This window comes from Echiichthys vipera, assembly GCF_963691815.1.
Source record: "Echiichthys vipera genome assembly, chromosome: 5".
In the NCBI taxonomy this organism is placed as follows: Eukaryota; Metazoa; Chordata; class Actinopteri; order Perciformes; family Trachinidae; genus Echiichthys; species Echiichthys vipera.
In genome coordinates, this window is record NC_139830.1 from 7,907,702 (window position 1) to 7,931,065 (window position 23,364).

General features: G+C 41.1%; 1 protein-coding gene across 1 annotated transcript in view; it reads right to left on the reverse strand.

Moving 5' to 3' along the window:
* Positions 1–23,364, reverse strand: part of igsf11 (immunoglobulin superfamily member 11) — a 97,386-nt gene that overhangs the window by 16,221 nt on the left and 57,801 nt on the right. The gene's annotated exons all lie outside the window — the stretch shown is intronic.

Here is a 23,364-nt window from a genome sequence, read left to right on the forward strand (position 1 = left end):
ATAGCTTGTTGTCTTGTGAAACAAAGGTCTATCCTCTCAAACTAAGAAATTGAGGAGCCGGTTTCCACATCTGTCAGCTGCAACAGACCTAGAGAGACAAATATGTACATGCAGCGTCCTATTTCTAGACGAGCTAAAGACATTAAAGCCTAAATTAAGTTAGATCTTCCCCACAAGCATGTATCCCTGTCCAAAAACCCCAATGGGAAGTAATCTTATCTAAGCATGGTGAAGAGGAAGATGGCACTGATATGATTACAGATAATTGATCATGTCCTGTGAATCGTCCTTGTTAGTGATAATGTAAGATGATGATCTTGCCATAAGCCAAAAGTAGAAACCACCAGCATGTCATTTGTGTGTTACGTAGGAGTCAAGCCAGATGTCAAGTGCGAGCAATGATCACCTCACACAGGAAAATATACATGTCACAACCAACCATACATCCAGTTATTTTTATTATTTCTAGGTCTCAAAAAACACAGTAAGCCATCTGCTAAGCATTTTAGGATTTAAGTGTAATTTCTGCCGTATTTGGGTTTTGAATATCACCATCATATTCTAGCTGACAGACTGCCTGTTGCTCCCGCTCTGTCTGTCCGAAACTTGCAGACTTCCTACGCGTCCCTTCTGCTGGCAGACACCACACACCCTGCAGGCTCACTGCTGGCACGAGTAAGATAGGCAGCGCTCAAACTGCTCCGCTCAGTTATGGTTCATAAGAGATATATTCATGAAAAGACTTTCCATAAATTATGCAGCAATTTCACTTAAAGACATTATATTCCACTGGAATGTCAATATGCACTGTAACTCAATTGCTTAAATAATAAGACTGTACATGAAGCAGTGCAACAGCTTCCTCAGCGTGTATGTCACAATGCAGCTAATGAGCTGCCATCAACCCTTATGACATCTGCGATCAAAGGCCATCATTATAAATATAATGCATAACAAAGTCTTAGGTCACCACTCTAATCTGATCTTCTTATATCCTCTTTAGACAATGTTCATTTTGTGCAAACAATCAACCTATGTTCTTATTGGAGGATTAAAGGCAAAAGGGAAGTTCACACAAAAGGTTACGACCATAACGAGATGTGCGATCTACTGGCAGCATGGGATCAGTGTAGGCATTTATTCTCATGGCCACATAGATAATAAATGTGCTGGATTTAGGGAGGAAGAAGGACAGAGGGAGATTGAAGAAAAGAAAGAAAGAAGAAAATGAATGAAAGAGGAGGTCCTAGAGGAATGGAGACTGAAGCAGCATCTTATTATCCCTAAGCCTCCTCCAAGGCAGCGGTCTCTCAAGCCCACAACAGCTGGAGGGCTCATTTCAAAACACTGGATTAGGGAACCTCTGCGCACAGGGCCTGTAAGCTCCCACGACCAGAGAAGAAACACACATACTTACACACTCTCAAAACCACAAACATATGCACACATACCATACATACACTGTTCACATGTACACAAACGCCCTCCGACACAGACACACATTAAATACCACCCACTGCCATGCATACATATTAAAAAAAATATCAGTGTGTGTCATAAGTGACATGTACGGCAGCCCTTTGGGGACACATCTAAGAGACAGAGATAGGAATGGCTCGACAGCTCACCAACTAAACTACAAAGTTACTTGGCATTGCCTCATTCTTGCACACACTTCTGCCTAAGCTTTATGCCAGCTCTTCAGGACTTCTGTTGGAGCATGTCTGGTAGACAACTGCTCTTGGAGAACGCATACTGTAAGGGCTTTGATATGTGAGGGGTGAATGGTAAGCGGTTCATTGTCAAATATGGCCACCCTGATAAAAAAAAAAAAAAAAATGCATTCATTACAGTATGATGCATTTTGTGCTATTGTGGTACTACAAAAAATACAACTGTGCTGCAGAGGCTCTTCTCTTATTTGTGCTTTTCTTGCATGTTTCTTTGCTATTCTTGCCCAGGGCTGAGTGCAGCACAGAGTCCTGCAGTCGTCTTCATGTCTCCAGGCTGGTGTGCATATGTGATATAAATGAGCTGTCCATCTTGTGAGGTCTAACCATCCAAGACTCTTCATTTCTCTCTCGACAGACAACTTGTTCCCTCCTGCTCTTTCTGCAAGCCCTGAGCTGCCCTGAGGCACAGCTCAGCAGGACACAGACCAGCCTGGCTGACAGAAAAAAACAAAAACATGCCTGATGCTGACCATCCACTGCCCACAGTTATGTTTACCTGTAAAAGATGAGTGCTGCATTGTGACCTTTTTTAGGCCATTCATTCATTCTATTCTGACGAAAAGTAGTTTTGATTCAGTTCGGTCAACTGCCCTCTGACTAGAATGAGAAATGATTTAAATAAAAAATATATATATTGACGACAGCAGCTCCCTAAATGCAGATGAACAAAATTACTACTTCACAGTTGACTCAGTTTGCAAAATGCACATATTTGTCAATTGATCAGTTTATCTGTGAGCTGCAAACATTCACGTAAAGGAGCGGTGTCATGATGACATTGCCTGTCTCTCATAAACAAAGCTAAGGAAGGCATGCATTTGCTAATCTGCACAGGTAAATTGAAGGCTTTGTGCAAGTTTACCCTCTTATAAACAGTAATCTATCATCTCACGTTGTGAATTACACCTGCGATAGATGGACCATGTGGATCCTAATAAAATCTATTATTCTACACATTGAAAAAAGTAGATTTTTATAATTCTGTTGGCTTCTGATGTCATTTTTGTCAAAAGGCTTTGTACCTTAATGTTTTGTATAGAGTAAAAAGGACAAAGAGAATGAGGAAGGAAGAAACAAAGGACAAACTATTGAGGATTTAGAGAAGAGCAACAAGAAAGCACAATAGAAGAGAGGGACAGAAGTCAGACAGAGGTACAGAGAGGAGGAATAAATGAAAGAGAGAAAGAGGAGTGAAATAGAGGAGAATAGGAGGAAAAGAGGGAGGGTTACGTTGTACCCAGAGAGGTCTAATTGATAAAGTCACCCCAGGCAGCGCTAGCAGTGCTGGTGAAGTGAAGGAGAGAACGAACAACGTGGCTCTGTTAAAACAGCCCTCTTTCCTCATTCAGGAGCCAAGTGTCAAAACTGCTGTTGATTAATGCATGAGAAAACCATACACCTCAGAGAGCATGGAACTCCTGTGTGTGTGCTGCATGTGTGTGTGTGTGTGCTTAGTCAAACTAAGGTGCAGCTTTGATGGGATGGAGAACAAATGCAGGGTGAATAAAACACCTTCACGCTCTTACTCACTCAAACACACCTGCTTGGCAAGTAATTTGCATCCTGTGTTTTTATTCATGTGGCTCTTTTATTCATAGGCTTTACTTTTATTTCAGTTTCAAACAGATGCCCCTGATGCTGTGATGATCCTCTGGCACAGCTTCAGTGGGAGGGCACGAACACACACACACACACACACACACACACACACACACACACACACACACACACACACACACACACACACACACACACACACACACACACACACACACACACACACACACACACACACACACACACACACACACACACACACACACACACACACACACACACACACGTTTATGTGAGATGATTGATGATGGTGCTAAAAGTCTGACTAAAGAAAGGCAACACAGCAATAGACATGTAAAGGTGTCAAATATAATGTTTTTCTTTGACACTTAAGTATGTTCCTCTTTTCAGGCAACAGTGAATGACTGAATTCTCCAACTTCAACCTCAAATTTTCCGTGACATACCAATAGTATTCACATTTTTAAACCACAAAGCAACATTAATTTCGCAGTCCTCGTGCGTGATAGCCACCTTTTGTCAGCTGCGTTTTCTCCGAGCGTGAGACCTCTTAAGAAGTGAGAGGAGAACAGTAAGAGGCAGCAATGAGAGATCGAGCATAAAATCATGTATCTCCTGCTTCAGGCATGACAGTTGGCAGCTCTGATCACATTTCATGTTTAATCTGCATCCTTTAAGAATTTCTCCTTAGACTCAAACGCCATTTGCAATTGCCTTGGTGATTTAACCTCCACACAAAAAGTGAATATACTGCATGGACTGAAAAAAAAAAAAAGCAAAAGTATGAAATTAAACACAAGCATGAACACATCCACACAAGGATTCATGTGCACCAACACCTGTGCCCACACACAAACAAAGCTCTGTGTCCCGTTCTCTTGCAGTAGACCCAGGGGCTTCGTGATGAGTTGTGTTCATGTATGGCGGACCCTGTGATGTTGCCCCTGCCCGTGAGGCACCAGGGCGAACCAACAAGCGAGCAAAGACATCCGCATGAAACTCAGGTGGTATAGCTGTGTACCCAGCTGCTCGGTGGAAACTCATCAAGCACCATGCTCAAAGCACTGCTGAGGGTAAGAAAAGTCACAAACCAATTTAGTTTCCATCCTGAAAGGGTATTTATTTACTGTATACTGCTTGAACAACTCTTTGTCGGCTTCAATGACAGAAAAATTATATACATATTTTATTTACTTTCTGAATAGTTTGGCAAGTTTTAACATTTGAAAAGACTAATGGTTTAGAAATTTAGTTTTTTCATTTTCTTGCTGAGAATGAAGCCAGCCAATATGTGAATGCGTAAAGACTGGAAACTGTGGGGTGGCTAGTAAAGTCGCCAGCCTGGTTCTCCCCAAAGGTGAAAAAAATCTGTCAACCAGTGGCCATTGCTCTAAGACTGCAAGGGAAGCTCAACTTCCCCTAAAATGTCACAAAAAAGGTGGTGAAATATGTACTGCTGTGTGTACATTTGATGGACTTAATACACACTAGAAAGCCTTCATCTTTTGTTCAGAATCAGCTTCATATCCCAGGTAACCAGCGCAACTTCCTTCTCATTCAGTGCCACAGCTCTTTACAGAGTCAAAAGCTCAGCTTCGACTGACTACAATGGGGAAGTGTAGAGCTGTTCCACTGCAGCGAAACTAAGCGGTCATTGGATAAATGTTGGGCTTAGTCCCCCTAGACGGACACTCAGCTTCTCTAGGGGTTTATGGGACAGTGGGCTAGCCAAGACCCTCTGCTTCTGCATGATGATTGAATTAGCTGTCTGAGGCAGAATCCTTTTTTGATTGACAGCTAAATGAGCGAATCAGCAATCTTGAACAATAAACATCCAGCGGAGCAAAAAGCCTGTGAATGTTCTCATTTCTCTAGGTCATTGTTATCCCCAAAACAATTTCAGTCAAAAGCAACTGGACTTCGTTATTTGTCTAGCTAGACGCTTCACCTTTCATCCAAGAGGCTTCATCAGTTCATGTACGCATCTGACCAGGCTGGGACTGGTCCAACTATCTGGTGTAGACATACAGGTATTTAACCTTTGACAAGGCCGATGATCTCACTGGAACCCTTTGTGCTCCAAGTGCCAACGACTGTCGTTGGAGTGATAGTCGTTGGTGGGAAGTAGGTTTCAACTTCTTTAGTGCTCTATTGGGTCATAACGACAAGTTGTTGGAGTCACAGGAGGCCATTTGTGAAAAGCTGTTCTTTGAGGTTAGATTGTTGTATCTCCTGGGAAGCGATGAAAGGGCTGCATTGTAAATTGGAAATAAGTGGTGTCTCAGACCATCTCCTCTGTTTAGCGATGGTTTCTCTTCTTTTACATAGATAGCTTCTTTTACTCCTCTTTCAAACCACCTGTCCCCTCTGTCCAGAATGTGGACATTGTTTTGATCAAAGGAGTGGGCTTTCTCCTCTAGATGTAAGAGTCCAGGCCTGAAGAGTTAGCTCTCCTGTGTTGGGCCATGCGTTCATGCAGTGGTTGTTATTGTTTCTCCAATGTGGAGATCTTTGCATTCCTCGTTGCATTGGACAACATAAACCATATTGTGTTTGTGGGTGTGTCTGTTCTTGGTATGTACTAGTCTCTGTCTGAGTGTGTTACTGGGTTTGAAATACACAGGGATGCAGTGTTTGTTGAAGATCCTACTTAGTATCTCTGATACCCCAGCCACATACGGGATGACTATGTTGTTTCTCTTGTTTTCTTTTTCTTTTTCAATGACTTGGCTTTTCTTTCTTTTTTTAGCTAGGTTAACTAGCAGCTGGATGTAGCTTCATTATCAATGTAGAGACATTTGTGAGTCGTATCAATCTTCTCAACAAATGAACGGCAAGCACGTAAACGTATTTTCCAAAATGCCAATCTATTCCTTTGAGCTTCTGATGCAAACTATGCTGCCATTCTATCGGCCAAGCTCTTGATATCACATGGATTCTTATTTGTAATATTTTCAGTAACTATTTAAACTTTATCTGTTAGCAATCAACCTAATACTTTATATTTAGATAGGGCTGTAAGAGGATGTGTCACATCTGAGTAAACAAACTGAGCCTTTAGGACAGGCCTGTTTATAACCATAGTCCATAGGGACCACATCATGAAAGGTCCTCATTCATATTTAACAAAGAGGCAAATGTTGGTCCTATCTACTGTGTACAGAACACACAAATCGTGCTTACAACAGAACTGCATGAACTAAAGCTGAAAAAAACTCTTCAGCTTTTTACTGCATGCACTGTCCTAGTTCAAAGATTGTGTATATTTTATTAAAACTGCACAATTAGAATAGACTACAGTAAATGCAAAATGATGATGTGTATGCAGGAAGTTGGTACAGGAATTAGTATAGTAGGCTACTTCCTCAATTAAATTATCTGATTGTGAAATTGTTCTCTCTTATTTGTGAACATTAACACTTGGGTGAGGGATTTTGGTGGGTCACGGGAAACTCAGATGATCTGCCAGAGGTTTTGCTCACATGACTTTACCCTTTAATCCCTCCTTTCCTTCCTTTCCTTTCCACTCCTCTTGTCTCCTTCATGTCTCCCTTTCCTGTCAATCCGGCAAACCCCCACCCAATGAAAGAGCCTTAAAAATCTCTTGCTCATCCTGCCCCTCATCCCCTGCCCCGCCCCTCTTAGTTGACCTATTAGCCACAACAGCCAACTCCCTAACAGGGCTTGCTGACTAGCCTACATAGCTTAATACTGTCCTCTAAACTGTACTGAGTCTGACTAGCCTGGCTTACTGTGCTCCTAATGTGTTACTACTATAAACAAAAGACCCCATGGCCCACATACAAGCTATAGCATGTTGTCACACTATTTAGTTTACAACCCCAAGAGTCACATCGGTTCAATCATTTTTTAGCTTAAACACAACTAGATTATTCTGGAATGCATTAGACATATGTAACTTTTACAGTATAGCAAATGTGATTTGCTCTCATTGAAAGACTGTCAAAAAATAAATTTAGTTTTGACTTGTAATAATTACTCACCTCAAATGCTAAACACTTGTACAAATAAGCATATATAACATGAGTAGCAGAATGTCCCCACTTTTGACTCCTAAGAAGGTGTGTTTGAGACTTGAAGCTGAGTACTGTATGTTAATGTGTGTTTATCTGGAATGAGTCTACCACCCTTTGCTAATTTTTGAAACAATCAAAAGACTGATTGCAATTGCAAACTTAATGACAGAAAGTTATTGTGAACTGGTGATCAACCAAACTAGTGTGCCCGGCTGTGTGCAATGAGCGAGCAGAAGGTTAAAGTAGGCCACTGCCCTCGTGCACAGATAAGCCTGGGCATTGGAAGACTACTGCTAAAGCAGCAAACAGATGGCTCTGCACATGCAGCCCTGGACACACACACACACACACACACAAACACAATGTCCGAAAAAAAACAAAAAACGTACCAACTTCAGCAGAGTTCACTAATCACAAAGATACAGCTCCAATCAAAAACATCACTCCCCTGCTTGCTCATACAGCATAACGAAAAGCACAAAAAAACATGCCGTTTCTGAAATTGCCAGCACATGTTGCTCGGTATGTTGTTTCAAATGACAGCTGAGGAACCAGACCTGGATTTCCCCCAAACAAACAGACTCTTTTCCACCTCACAGCCTTTCATACCCTCTCTGTGTGTAGTAACTCCATTCCCTGTCAGACTTGCATGTTTGGCAAACCTGTCACAGTGTCTGCACGTAAATCTAACATCCTGGCAAGCATACTGAGCTGCCAGTAAGATGACATGATTGGCAAGAGGTTGTGTTTTGCTATTTGGCAGCTGCAGTCCTCCAGTCCGTTTAAAGTGGGTGACAACATCCTGGTCCTACCAAAGATGTCCGAATGAAGACATGTCTCCATGTCTATAAGTAGTATAGAGGTAGAAGTTAGCAGGACAACAGATCTTAATTAGCACTGCCAAGATGAAAATACCTTTAGTTCACTTGGACACACTACACAATCACTGTTAATATTGCATGAATTTTATCAGGTATTTTACCCTTAAATAAATCAAAGAAACCACCCACACAACTACTACAAAAGTATTATCTTACATTTTTCTATTCAGTGAAACCAATGGGCCCTGAAACTGTTGTGTTGTGAAAAGGCAGCAGTGTTTCCCTTTCTGTACTACACATCAGCAGGTAAGACTAGTCCACTGACACTCTCTCCACTGTCTGCACGACACAGGTTAAAGCGAATACAGTCTAAGCTCTTCAGTCAACCAGCCAGAGCCTCACAGTGCCAGCCAACAGATAATACTAGAGGACTATTCCTGGAGCCAGCATTTAGCCTAAGGTAACCTTGTCTGTTGCACTTAAGTTAGTAATTGGCTTGTAGGCAGAGCTTGCTCTCTTACTTCATTATCTTACTCCTCTTTGTTATTTTCTTTGGTTCTTTTCCTACTCCTTCTGCCAGCTTTGATCTGCCCAGCACTGTATTTTTGCTCTTTCTTCCTCTACTTCACTACAGTAGCTCTTGTACAAAAACAGTGATTTTAAGCCCACCAACACTGGCCGGGCCTCCTGGGAACAGCCGCTCTTCTGCAGGTGATTTGGTCAGTGCAGTTCTCCAGCAATAAAGGCCCGTAATGATTTATCATCCATTTGAGTCCCTGTGTGGCTCACCTTCAGGATGAACCCCTGCACAACTCTGTGCCACTGATGTGTATTATCGGAGGAAAGCAGCAGAGTGAGGCTTGAAGGTGCAGCTGAGGCTGTGGGGGTGCAAAGTCCTGTACCACAAACGATTTCATATATTGTACGGTTCAATTTAAGAATCAATTGTTTTATTGCTTAAGTGAGACTAATGTCGGGCTTGGGAAGCTGAGGGTCAGAGGAGTGTGGAATGACATCTGGAAAGGACAAAGTTCTTGTCCTGGGCAGTGCTGAGGAGCCCTTGAGCAAGACACAAAACCTTAAAACTGCTCCAGATTTTGCGTATCATGGTTGATATATTAAAAGTAACAATAGTAATGATATATGATGCATCTTCATTTCTTAATAACTACAAAGTCTAGAAAAATACAGACTACTGGAGTATAAAAGCTAAACCTTTACGATCATTGTTGTTATTGTCACTGAAAATGATACTCTTTGAACATCGTGCTCCACACTGGTCTTTCAGCCTTCATACTTTAACTGAACTAAGAACATCACAGGACTGTGGACCTGAGACAACACAAGCTGCATTTGAGATGAAATACATTGAAAAAGGAAGAAAGGAAGGACAATCTCATGGGTATCTCCTATACACCTCTTTAATTGCCTGAGCCAGATCTCAACACACACTTTATCTGTTACAAGCTATTTATTAGAACTTCAGTGTAGTTGAAAAATGATCTTTATCTGTCATACTTGATAAAGCTTTGATTTTTTTTTTGATTTTTTCTTTTTTTAGGAGGATCGGATTAGTGGAATTTGGGAAATTCTCTTGTACCAACATTGTATTTCAGCCTGTTAGCATGCCATCTGTCAACAGACACCAGATATTAATGCATCTCTAAAGCCATAGTGCAAGCAGAGGCAGCTTCTCAAATGGTGTCCTTCATGACCAGTCTTTCTCTCTTTCTTCGCATTGCTGTTTTCTGACCTTCCTCCGTTCCTAATGATTAAGTAAAAACAAAAACTAAGACATAAAATCTATTCTTACACACTCCATATGATCAGTCTTGTCAAACATGCACTACATTTACCCGAGGACTGCACTTCACCAGCTGTCTCTCTCACACACACACACACACACACACACACACACACACACACACACACACACACACACACACACACACACACACACACACACACACACACACACACACACACACACACACACACACACACACACACACACACACACACACACACACACACACACACACACACACACACACACACACTTACTTCCTGAACTTTCCAGTGTGTCATAAAGGTTTGCGATCTCCTTGTGGACAGCTGCTCTCTCACTCCACCATGACATATGATCAGCAAAATAATGTTGTTATTTAGAGAAGATATAACAAAACATATTGATTACCTTCAAAAAACTGTTTTAAACTAATTTAATTTCAACCCTGTCTCATTTGGTGACACCATTTACAGATCAGCGCAGTAATTATTGATTAATTGTTTAGTTTATACACTATATATATATTATATATAACAGACATTTCCAGTTACACTCTTGAAGAATACTGCACTGATGCATGATGCATAAGTGTAATACACACAAGCAAAGTGAGAACGTATATTTAATAACACAACTAAGCATTTCCAATAATAGCAAACCTCCACCTCCTATTAAATGTATAACTCTATTGATAGCCTTTGTTACAGGAAAAAAATATCTCAGTATAAGATGTCACGTCAGAGCTGTCCCAAATGGAAATACTCATCTACGAACATCAAACATCCATCAATCATAATTATAATACAAGTACTGGCACAATCACTGCCTCAGTCTTGTTTTTGATTTCTATCTCAACCAGTTCTGATCTTCTACTAATTGGATGTGAATAATACGCTTTAGTACATTTGAAACACTAATTTGGGGGAAAACTCAAAGAAACTGCTTCTGTGCTGGGAGTTTTGGCTATTTTTGCCCGAACCCTTTGATATGTGCTTGTGCCTAGGTGTTGACCAGAATGGTTGATGCTTTTGCTTTCTAACTAATTCTGCTTTTGGATGTTTGATGTAGGTCAAACGCAGACTCAGCAAACACTGGGAGCCAGCCTATATTCTCATTCTGCACACTGGTGAAATTTACATCCCGATTCATTCAGAGGAAACTTTACTGTAACACACACACACACACACACACACACACACACACACACACACACACACACACACACACACACACACACACACACACACACACACACACACACACACACACACACACACACACACACACACACACACACACACACACACACACACACACACCTCCATCATTCTTCTACTATTCAGCAAAAAACAGCTCTAGAAAAAAACCCAATGCAAACATGCTGAGTCGGTGCTCTTCAGGCAATGGCTCTTTCCCAGACAGCAAAGGAAACAAGAAGTCAAAAACACCAAAGTTTTCTTGCACTCTTATCACCAAACTATTTGAGCTGCTGACCTACCTTCAGTACACTCATGCATAAAAACTTATCTGACATTCTGTAATCCTGAAACTTAACTTTTGTGACAAACGGGCTATTCTGCTGGCCTGCAAGCATCACAAAATTAAGGTTTCTTGCAGCACGCTGTGTTAAAAAATCATCACATTGTACAAACGTTTTTATGCCATTTGAGTGTGTTTGTACATATTCGGTTGAATACTTATATGTTGCCAAATATGTATTAAATTAAGGTCAGAAACACAGCACATATACTGATTAAAGATAACTGAATGATAAAGGGAGATACTCATTGACTTTAATTTAATTTAAATTGCCATTAAGAACTGCAGGAGGTTGCTCAGTGGGTTTTATCACTCCTGCATCCAGCGTGGCTGCACTTTGGGAGTTAGATAATGCTGTTGTCAGTCAATGACCTCTTCCTCGGAAACAGGCGCTGCGTAAGCCTCCGCGTGTGTGTCTGAGTTTATATGTGTGTGTGTGTGTGTGTGTGTGTGTGTGTGTGTGTGTGCGTGCATGTGCGCTTGATGGAGCAGAGTCCCAATGCAGAGCACATCTGCTCCGGACGCCCCTGGCACTGCCATATGGCTGGCAAACACGCCTCCTATTCCTCCTCCACAAAGATAGAGTTTGCAATGAAAAGAAAAAATGGGTGAAAATAAGTGTGTGTGCATGATGAGAAAGGGCGTGTGAGAGACAGCACGAGGGAAGGAAGGCAGAAGAGAGTAACAGCTGATGAGTGAGGAGCCGCACGTGCTGTCCATTAGGCTCGGCGGACAGATCTGCTTCACCTCCAAATGCACTAATGTTTTAAACACCCTAACGTGACTACATTCTTCTCTCCACACCAGGCCCAGGTCAAATACTCATTACATAACTGCCTACATCTTAGTCAGTCTTAACTACAGTAGTTTCCTCCTCGGGGTAAATCAGAGGAGAAATGAATAGGTGTTACAATTTATTTTGAGATGGTGAGTGCAGTGAATTTTATCTGTCTCTCAGCGAGACACTGCATGTGTAGGGAGGTTTGTGTGGGTGATGGCTCCAGAAGCACAGGACTTTCACCTAGGGGAGCAGGGTTTGGTTCCTGGATGGTGGCCGTTCGTGTCATGGATGCAATAAACCAAACTTTGGCCTTTTTTCTAATCTTAATCAAGTGGTTTTCATGCCTAACCGTAACCGTTACCTTTTGTTTGCTAAAATCGGTCATGTAAGTTTTTTATGGCCCATTACTGTCACAACAATTTTCCGGCCCGGCAGCTTTTAGTGGCTGATTTATGGTGCACAGGCATATTTTTCCGTGCAGTGTTTTACGAATTTCTGTGCATAACTTTTCGTAAGAGCCTGTCCATGAGAATACGTTGACAGTGTAGGTTAAACACTGTAGCTCCTAAGCATCAACACATCTCTGTGTCTTGTCGACACAGAATCGGAGTGTGCTACTCTATGGCTTTGGAACCAGACACAGCATGCTCTGCTGAGCCCAGGTTGCAAAATTTATGCAAATATATTTATTCCGCATTTTTTTATGGTATCAACATCGCCTTTATGGTTGTGGAGAAAAATAGACTTGAAGCACAATTAAATGCATCAGGCTGCGTTTATTTTCAAAGAGAGACACGAGCCTGCATGGAGCAGGTACTGACATCTGAACAGATTAAAATGAGAGTGTTTCTGTTGCGTGAGACATGCAAGTGAAAAGCACATCTGATACCCTTGCAGTCCAGACACCGGGTTACAGGGCCTTTGACAATTGTGGCTTTGTGGTGGTTATAATTGATTCCAGTTGCCATTGAAGAAAAAAGTATCCAAACAGAAACTTCTCATCACTGCTTCAGTTCTGAAATAAATGACTAAAGTCCTGCATTCTGTCACAATTATCAACTCTTGTGCGAATGAAGAGTTCATTTTGTGCATCTTAGAGCATGCATTACATCGTTCCATCTTGCTCCTCGCTTACAGGTAAAAAGAAGCAGCCGGTGACTCCATCTGCATCAAAGAGGGACACATGGCTACACCTTTCGTTTGCCAAGGGAGTAAGCAACCTAGGCAAGTAGAATTATGGAGGAAATATTAGTTGGTAAGATGTGTGTCCATACTGTAAGCTTCACTACTACTTGCAACTACCATCCCCCATTTCCTCAGAAGCACATGTGATTCATGCATATCAAACATACTGAAGTTTAGGCCTCATTTATATCTGACATGTGAATCTTTTTGAGCATGATGTACAGTATCAGAGGAACCAGGCATTGCTTTATGCTCTCCATCTGCTTCAGCTCCCTCCTTTTCTTTCCATCTTTCTGTTCTTCATCCCCTCCTCTTCTCACTTTTCCTCTGCTGCCTAGGGCTTTTCAAGAAGGCTGAGTTAATATGAGGAAATCAATACCTTCACCGCATTGGCTGTCAAGGGGCAGGTCAGAGACTTGGTGGTGGGGATGGGGGGAGGGGGTGACAGGGTGGAGGTGTGTGCTTTTGTGTGGGAGGGAGGGGGGGATATGTTGCTCGATAAACGCAAGCCCATTGATCTTTTCTGCACGTCTTTGTGTGTGTGAGCGTCCACTGAGAATCCTCAGGGCCTAACTGACAGGCGGTTGGCTGGTTGTAGGCCTCAAAGGCCGACTAAATGTGTGTGTGTGTGTGTGTGTGTCCATGTTGGTGTGTAACTGTGGTTGTGTTAGTCATGTATACAACCTATATGAGAGCCTTATCATATTACCAGCAGTGAAGGGAGGCGTATTCAGGTCTTTGTTAAATTAACAATACAGTGTAAAATACTACAGTACAGATATGTTTCGTCTATGTCAATGCCTCCCATACTTGTCTGTAGGATGTAGGTATGTAAGTTAAAAGGAAGCAAAGACGGACAAAGATGACATTTGTAGGCATTGTGTGGATTGATGCCTGAATGTGTACAACATCACCATAGTCCAGCACACACACATATGGCCGATACAAGTCTCTTTTTGGCTTCAAAGGAAAAGCAATACTTGTTTCTAAAATAGAAACCCAATTTCAGCCTCAGTTTTTTTTGTTTGTTTTTTTAACCAGTTGCTTGAGTCATCAATTACTATTCCTAGATACTTGTACTGAGATACAGACTTAGTCTCAGAGCCCAGTAATGTGGTGATAGTTGGTGGCTTTGATTTTGCATCAAAGTTTTGTTTTTTCTGCATTAAAAACAAGTTCTGACTCACACAAGGTAAGTTGTACAGCAAGTTATAGCTGACATTCTGGTTCCGTGTATATACAGACCAGTATTTATTACAATGTCATCAGCATAAAAGTTTACATTTGCACTGAAAACATTTTGTTTATATATAATGAATAGTATAGGTCCGACTACCTATACCTGGGGCATGCCCTTTGAGCTGGAATTAAAAACTTCTGCCCGCACACACTGAGATCTGTATCAAAGATCATTTTCAAACCAACAGTTTGCTCTGACAGTCCTTTACGAATAAGTATCTGTTTCATGAATGAATGATTTACTATATCAGAGGCCTTAGACAGGTCAATAATAAGAGCTGCACATTAATGCTTGTTAACTATAGATTTGATAAAGTAATCTATGACTTTCAAGATGCTGTAGTTGTGCTGTTTTTGTTTTTTTTACCAAAACCCAATTGAAAATCGCTGAAAGAATTTGATGGTCTGGCTTTTTTTTAGTTGCAACAATGCATGCATTGTGCTGCTGTCTGAAATGCAGCCAGTCGAAGTCAAGACTATTTCTCCTGGCTTTTGCCCATGCCTCATTCTGCTCATGAAGAAAGTTAGCTAATTCTGAAGTGAACCATGCATTGTTTCGGCCTTTCACTCTGTACAGAATGGTGCTTGTCTGTGTCATAGTATCTCCTACAGCTGTCAGTTACAATAATGTAGTGGAACATAATTAGGGTAAAGGACTGCATTCATATATGCCGTATGCAGTATATGCTTTTAACAATGCTAGCACATAACAATACACCATGCTGCCCTGACCATTGTTACGACCTGTGGGCAGAAGGTTTGGGGACTGAACCAATAACCCTTGGATTTGGGAACAATTCGCTCTACCACCAGAGCAACAGAAACCTGTCCTGAAAAAAGTACAAAATGTAGTAAAAATTAAATAAATAAGTACTTGAGCAAAGTACACAAATCTTAAATATAAGTAAACTCAAGTATACCGTACCTGAGTAAATGTACTTAGATTTCAACTCTGTATATTACTACTGCACATTTAAGATAAGTAAAGATCATCTGGCACCCACAGCTGCATCTGAGACTAAAGCCCATTACCGTTTTTCCTACCTGTCAGGTCTTCCAAATACAATACAGATGTGTTTGCTAAAGTCCGGCCCTTGGAGGCTTACAGTTATGTAGTTCTATTCAGGGGCTAGATATGGGAGCCATTGTACATTATCCTTCTATGATCCTTCTTACACTCTCTCCACCTCTGACTCTCTAGCTCTGTCACTCAAACTATATACCGTCTATGAAGCAAAATCCATATGAGCTGGACAGCAAGACCGCAGTATTATTAATGGAGCTTAACATCCATCTAAGGGGGTTTAAAATGGTGAAGGATTGATGTGTTAGCCTTAATGTTTCACTCAAAGCGCAGAGAAAAAGTGTTGTCACAGAAAGAAACTGACAGCTGGCTCAATATTTCTGAATGTGTGGTGGTTAAAATGACACAGTAGGTAGGGTGTGGCACATTTGGCTAACAAGACTTTCACAAGGAGGGCCAGGTTACTTACAATTTTTGTATGAACCTGCTATGATTCATTCATTGATACATCAGATTTACAGCGGGGTCCCGGAGAGTTAATAACATGCACGCTGTCCTCTTTCTTTAAGAGTCTTTGTTTGAGCCTATCTTTTCTCATGTGCACGCACGCACGCACGCACGCACGCACGCACACACATCTCGATAATCAGTTGAGCTATTCACTGCTTGGGGCTACACACAGAATGAACACATTCATCACATAATTACTGTGGAGGCAGTCACACACTTCATCAGTCTATTCCTGTCTCAAAGAGCCCAGAAGAGAACAGTGAGTGCATGCGATTTCCAAAAGATATGAGATTCTTATACCTCTATCCAAGGAGAGTCAAAAGAGAGGAGCAGGATTTACAAAACATCAAAGTGACATCTTGACTGCTTCACATGTCTACGCCCAGGCCGTATAGTTGAAAGAGGAGGATTCAACGAAGGCGGATGCTCGCATCATCGGAGAGGCTGATAAATCTTTAAGAACGTCTTCCATCCTAAGAAATATCTTCAATAATATAACTGTCGTCCTCACAAGGGAAGTTAAGTGGTAATTCAGAGAGGCATCAGTTTGAAATCAGAAGGACTGAGCAAACCGTAAAGGCAATGTTGTCTGTAAGGGATATGATGATATAAGGGGAGAGATATAAAAGGTGAAGCCTTAATGTCGGGTGATGTATGATGCTGGGGTTGAACGGGCCGAATGTTCACATTGGGAGGATATTGGAAATCAATGGTGGTCCAAAAGACGTGGAATGGTAAATGTGGCCATGTTAGACCTCTGAACATGAAGGAGGCTGGAGCTGCCTAGTAAAACACAGTGATTAGTGTGAAAGGGGTCAAGTGCGGATGTTGGCAAATATAAATTGTAGCTCTATAGGATATTAAATGGGTCTAACGTGGACTGAGAAGGGGATAAATGTATGGATCTAATTATTGTGACCTAGAGTTTATTCTTTTTTTAACCTTTACTTAACTCACTTCTGGTTTTGACATTGTGTTTTTAAATATTTTGTACTTTTATGTTAACAAGGAACTATGTCTTTCATCTGTGTCTTACATCTTATCATTGTTGCATGTTCTGTGAAAACCATGCAACTCCCAAACGTGATTCCCCCCTTTTGGCAAAACTCTAAACACACATTTGGCACTGTGATGCACCTGTTGTAAAATGGTGAACAATGGCAGCAGAAGCTGATCAAAACTACAACAAAGTTGACATTGTTTTAACACAACTCTAAATTGTTCACACTTGTTGCTGGGATGGGATAAACCACTTGAATGAAATATAAGCCAGTGATTTTTTATGTTGACAGTGACACCATAGACTGTATGGATGGCATCCGAGAGCCAGAAGGAAAAGTACTGTATGTTTAAGAGGTGTTGGATGAGGAGAAAGAAGAGGAAGATGAGGAACAGTAATTTCAAATAAAACTTGAGCAACTGTGATAGACCATATTCTTGTTCATGGAATAACAATGAGGGACGCAGGACAAAGAGCAGCAGTGGAAGATCTATGACCAAAACCCCTTTACCAGGGTAAATCTCCTGCATGCAATGGACTTCACAAAAAAAAAAAATACTTTTTCCACATCCCTTGACAGACGACGGGAGAGAAACCCTCTGGTGTGCCAGATCAAGCCTTGACAAGACTCCACACTTACAGTATGTCACCTGAGCTGCGGTGACATATGCAAGTTAAAGATCTGACTTTGTATTGACAGTTTTGAGAAATGGGTGGAAGGTTTCAAGAAACGTGTCTTAACAATTGTGGAAAAACTGTAAGAAGTTAGATAACATCCTGCTTATCTGAACAAATCTGAATCACCAAATTTGTCTTTCACTGGACAGTGACTATGTTAATATTCTAATTCCAGTTATTAGTATTTGATAACTAAGGTGGGAAAATAGGGAAGGATTTGTGACAACGACATGAGGAGGAGAGGAAAGGAATTTTGTGGTTACTTTTTTTTATATACGAAAATGAACCTTGCAATACAAGGTTCCCCACTTACACTACATTAATGAAAACAGAGGGTCTCCCTACTGCAGGGGAAAAAATGTAACCTGGACTTGACCTGTACTAACACCCACGCTTAAATTGTTTATAATATCTGTCGTTGAGTTTGGTTTGTCAAAAATAATATAAGCCTATGAAAATTAAAAAGAAAAAAAAGAAAAATGAGATGCAGATAGGTGTGAAAAAGATGTGCCTCCAATTTATTTTTTTTAATCTATGGCACCTCCACATTGTGGGTCACTACTCCACCTGTAACATGACTTATTCAGAGACCTGCCATGATTGAGCAGATCCACACATCCACACATTTTTCCCTGTAACTACAGTTGTATTATTCTGATCTTAATGTTTTCTTTCAATCTTACAGCTTTTCTTGATGACTTCTTTTTCTCATATCTGTTAAATTATACATTTCCCTTCATAGTAAAATTCTACTGTGAAAAGATGTATGCTGCGTTGTCCATTAAGAGCCATAATGACACAAATGGCTCCACTGGTCAAGAGTAAAAATTACAAACAAGACATTAAGACATTTATTGATCAAATCATTGACTAAACCCACTGAGTGAATATGTAATTTCATTATGTACCGCAGCTGTTAATGAGAAAGTAATAGCTCCATACTGTTGAAGCGCTTTGTTGTTTTTCTCTCTCTGTCTGCGGACGGCTCAGACATCAGGGGGTAGCGCGGGTGGCATCGCTGTGTGAAATTTTGCACTGGGCCAATGAAAGCTTTTCCATCACAGCATAATTTACATTCAAATTAATTCCATCAAAAGCAAGGCTGAATGTTCAATGAGCGGAGAGTGGGGCTAGCTGTCATCTCACTCTCCTCTTGGGAAAGGGAGCGAAGGAGAGGAAGAGAGAGAAGAGGGTGATGCAGTGAAAGAAAGGTAAGTTGATGTGAGAGTTAGAGAGGGAGAACGGCATCTGATTTTAGCATTTGAATGAAATAATTGGAATAAAGAAGCCTATGAATGAACAAAGAACGATTCCTTTGGAGAGACTCTGTTCTAAAAATGAAACAATGCAAAGAATTTTCACGGCATATGATTAATCCATCGTTCATTGATCACTGTTATTATGCCTGAAACAGAACAATCATCACTATTGATCCGTTTAAATCAATATCAGAGCTTTAAATTCAACCAGTGCTGCTGCTGCCACGCACGCGCACACGCACACACACACACACACACACACACACAGCTTTGGGCAGGAGCAGCCCAACAGCCTGCCTGCAGTGGCATAATTGCATAGCATGTCAAAAACACTAATAAATAAATCAGTGATTACTTCCCTTTGTGAAGTGCTGCAGCCCCATTATTGAATATTCATGTAGGTAAATACATTCATGCAAGCTTCTCTCCTGGGTTTTACAGTTTTCTTTTTTTTTTGTAGTTTTAAGGCCATCTCCTCTCTCACTGCGGGGGGGGGGGGGGGGGGGGCACAACAGAAATGCTTTGAAATTACATGGGTGCTCTTTATGTTTGTTGTGTGTTTATGCATCATACATGTGCATATTTTAAATGCTCTTGCCGTATCATGTTTGCCCTCAGACTTCTTCTGAATGCATGAAAATCACTGGATATTACTTTGCGGATCTGATTTGATTTATTGGGTTCTCCATTAGCTGGGGCCCTTGCCACAGCTTTTCTACCTGGAGTCCAGACAAAACCTGTGCATCTAGACATTGCGTTGCATAATTACATTAAACCACAATCACCATAACAAAATATTGATAACAGAAATCCTAAAAATATTAACAAAAAACAACAACAGTCAAAAACTTAACAAAATGACAAAATGAATGATAGACATAAACATATATAAATAAACATGACATGTATCTATGATGGTCAGACCAAACCCTTCACGATCAATTGTATACAGAAATTCAAAGCTAGATTGCTATTGACAGAGGATTATTGATTCTTGATCCCCTGAGGCTCATATCCATGTAGCGTGACATACACACTGTCATTTCCGAGTCCATTGTTTGCGATATCTCATTGGCAATATCTCAAAGGACAAAATAATACCACCTTTTTGACCTGCTCGTCTCTATTATCTCTTAATGTTTAATTATCTCTTCCCACAGCACTAACACTCTCCACACTTGCAGCTCCGCTCTCCCACTCTCCTCTAATATCTTGATTGCGTGAGAATGTTTGCTCCATCTCTTAGTCATTCCTCTTTCTCTGATTTCAACGTTTGTATAAGCATGTCCAAGTTTAAAGCATGAGAGAAACTACACATGCACATCTACATGCATGCCACACACACACACACACACACACACACACACACACACACACACACACACACACACACACACACACACACACACACACACACACACACACACACACACACACACACACACACACACACACACACACACACACACACAAATATGCACATACACTATTGACGGCAACTTAGCCTGCGTGATTACTGTGACTCTAAGCTGCTTAGGGGTTCTGTCCCATCTGGCTCTGGTGTTTGCGGCATCATTCGACCCCCCTACCCCACCCCACAAGCTACACACATCGCCCCTTTCCCCCATCCTCCTCCCGTTTCATCTACTGTCATCCACTCTCCCCATACACCGACACACATACACAAAGACTCATACACACAGAGGGAGAACAGAGGCGGAGCAAAAGGGATGATAATCCTGCGTAATCTGGGTTTACCAACTATTAGGGCTCTGCAGTGTTTTCTTACGTAATCTAATCATCCGTAGAAACGTGCAGTCATCCACCGCAATGAGCTTGTGTGTCTCAGTGTGTTCAAAAGTGGAAGCCGGAAGGGATGCCTCCTGGTGCCACCTGGTCCATGTGGGAGGGAGGAAACACACACACAAACACACACACACAGACACAAACACACACGCACACCCAAGCCAAAGTTTCACAAACAAAGATACAGATTATAGCGTAATCTATAGTGTATCATAAATGCAGGTTAGGGCTCACATGTTCGTAATACACATGTGGCAGTGCATGCCATACCCCTTACCAAAGAGAGAGGAGAAAGAGGGTTAATTTGGCCCGAAAAGTCTGTAATTTAAAGTTTAGTGCCACATCAGAGGGCGTTCAGACTCCAGCTGCTCTAATAAACATCCTGCCTTCCAGTGATGGAGGGAGCACACACACATGAAAACACAGCGAACACAACAAACAAACAGAAGTTTCGACCTCAACTTAACAGTATCTGCAGACTTGGCCCTATCAGAGTACACGGATGTGGAAGACATTATCCATTGCGATGGAAGATGTGCTTTTATGGGTCCTGTTATAACTGATAGATCTCTGTGAGCACTGAACCTTTTGTGACCTTTTCACATCTTGCATCATTCACATTAATGGATTTAAATATGGAGAGAGCTTTTTTAATGTGATTTTGTTTTATTATTGATGAGACACAAATTGATATGTTAAAATTAACTCCACTAACATATAACTTATCAAGATTAAAATGTCACGCAAGTGTTGTAGCCTTAAGTTAAATACCTTCAGAGAAAATGAGCTGTGCTACACACTCGTACACCAAGAAAAGCTTTGAGAGATACAATAAATATTGTATGTGTAATCTCATTTATATAAGTCAATTTTATGTTGCACTATGCTCTGCAGCACACGCAGAAGATATGGGGTGAAACAGATTGAGAGGACAATATATAGTTTCATGCTGCAGCCTGACAACATATGGATAAAAGGGATTAAGTTGATACATATACTGAATCATGCAACACCGATCTGGGGCAGCGCACATGGCCTCTGAGGATATCTAGGGATGATACAGAGAGCAAGGGACAAATCCTCACAATACTTTTTGTCTGTTGCAGAAAACATCACCTCATTGCATTTCACACAGATGATCCGGAGAGGATTTCTTTTTTTTTTTCTACATCATGACTAAGAGAATAAGAAAATAAATACAAGGGTCACCACTAGTTCCTCTCAAAGAGAATATGAGAGTGACTTTGGCAGTGAAAGTGAAACATTTGCGTGCACTTGCAGCAATGTCACTTCTCAGTCAGCGTGCTCATAATACATAGCATTCCGCCTAGAGTTAGAGCTTTCTACACTTTTACTCTAAAAACCACAAGAGGATTTCCCAACATGACTATCACAGATTCTATTTCAGTGTGAGATGTCCCTTTTACGTTCTCTGTCTGCCTCACTGGCTATGCTGGCTTGCCTTTTCTACCAATCTCTGCCCGACACATCTTTCTCTCTCTCTCTCACATACACACATACACATACAAAGGACATACACAAGCAACAGGAACCACCTTACATACTCTAAAACAACTTCCATTCGCCTTTTGAAAAGAACTGCTGACCTGATAGGGGTGTTAATGACTCAGCTAGGGGTCCAATCAGTATTACTTCACTCTTTCATGCGTGACCGCAATGGTTCACCAGTCGGGGGCAAAATCGAAAATCACACATTTGATTTTTTTTTGTTGTTGCTTTAAGCTCGCGAATGGAATTTTTTCTCTTTCCACCAGTCAGAGGGGGGTTAAAAGTTAAGTAGAGGAGTTGAGGTAGGTATAAAACTAGATGTGGCCCTTCTAGTTCTGAGGGGCAGGGACTTAAACTGGCATCCTAAATTTGGGGTTTGTCTGCTAATTTGTCGGTCTGCATGTCGGACTAACCCGGGCATTTGTGCTCTATTCATATGGTGTGAAAAATTCACATTGTATTAACATTGTAAAATATGGCATGCCTTGGCAAATGTCTGCTCTCTCATAGTGCCCTTCATTGTATTTTCACTTCAATGGATACTTTCAACTTTAATATACTTTTAGTAGTTTATATGTAGAAGAAAATAAATAAATACGAATATATATATATATATGCCCTGTGATAGACAGATCTTGGACATGATCGAGTTGAGTTCATTCACATTCCCACATGTAATAATTTCTAGGTATCACGCCTTACATTCTGTCTTACATCAGCATTTTTATTATTGTCCCTAGCAGTGGTCCCTGCAGAGAACAGTCTGAGTCCCTGTATTTAACATTTCCTGGAAAATTTAATTCTAATGATTTAAAATACATTTTGAAAACGAAAATAAAGGAGAAAAATGAGATTGCATCCTACTAGTTGTGCAGAC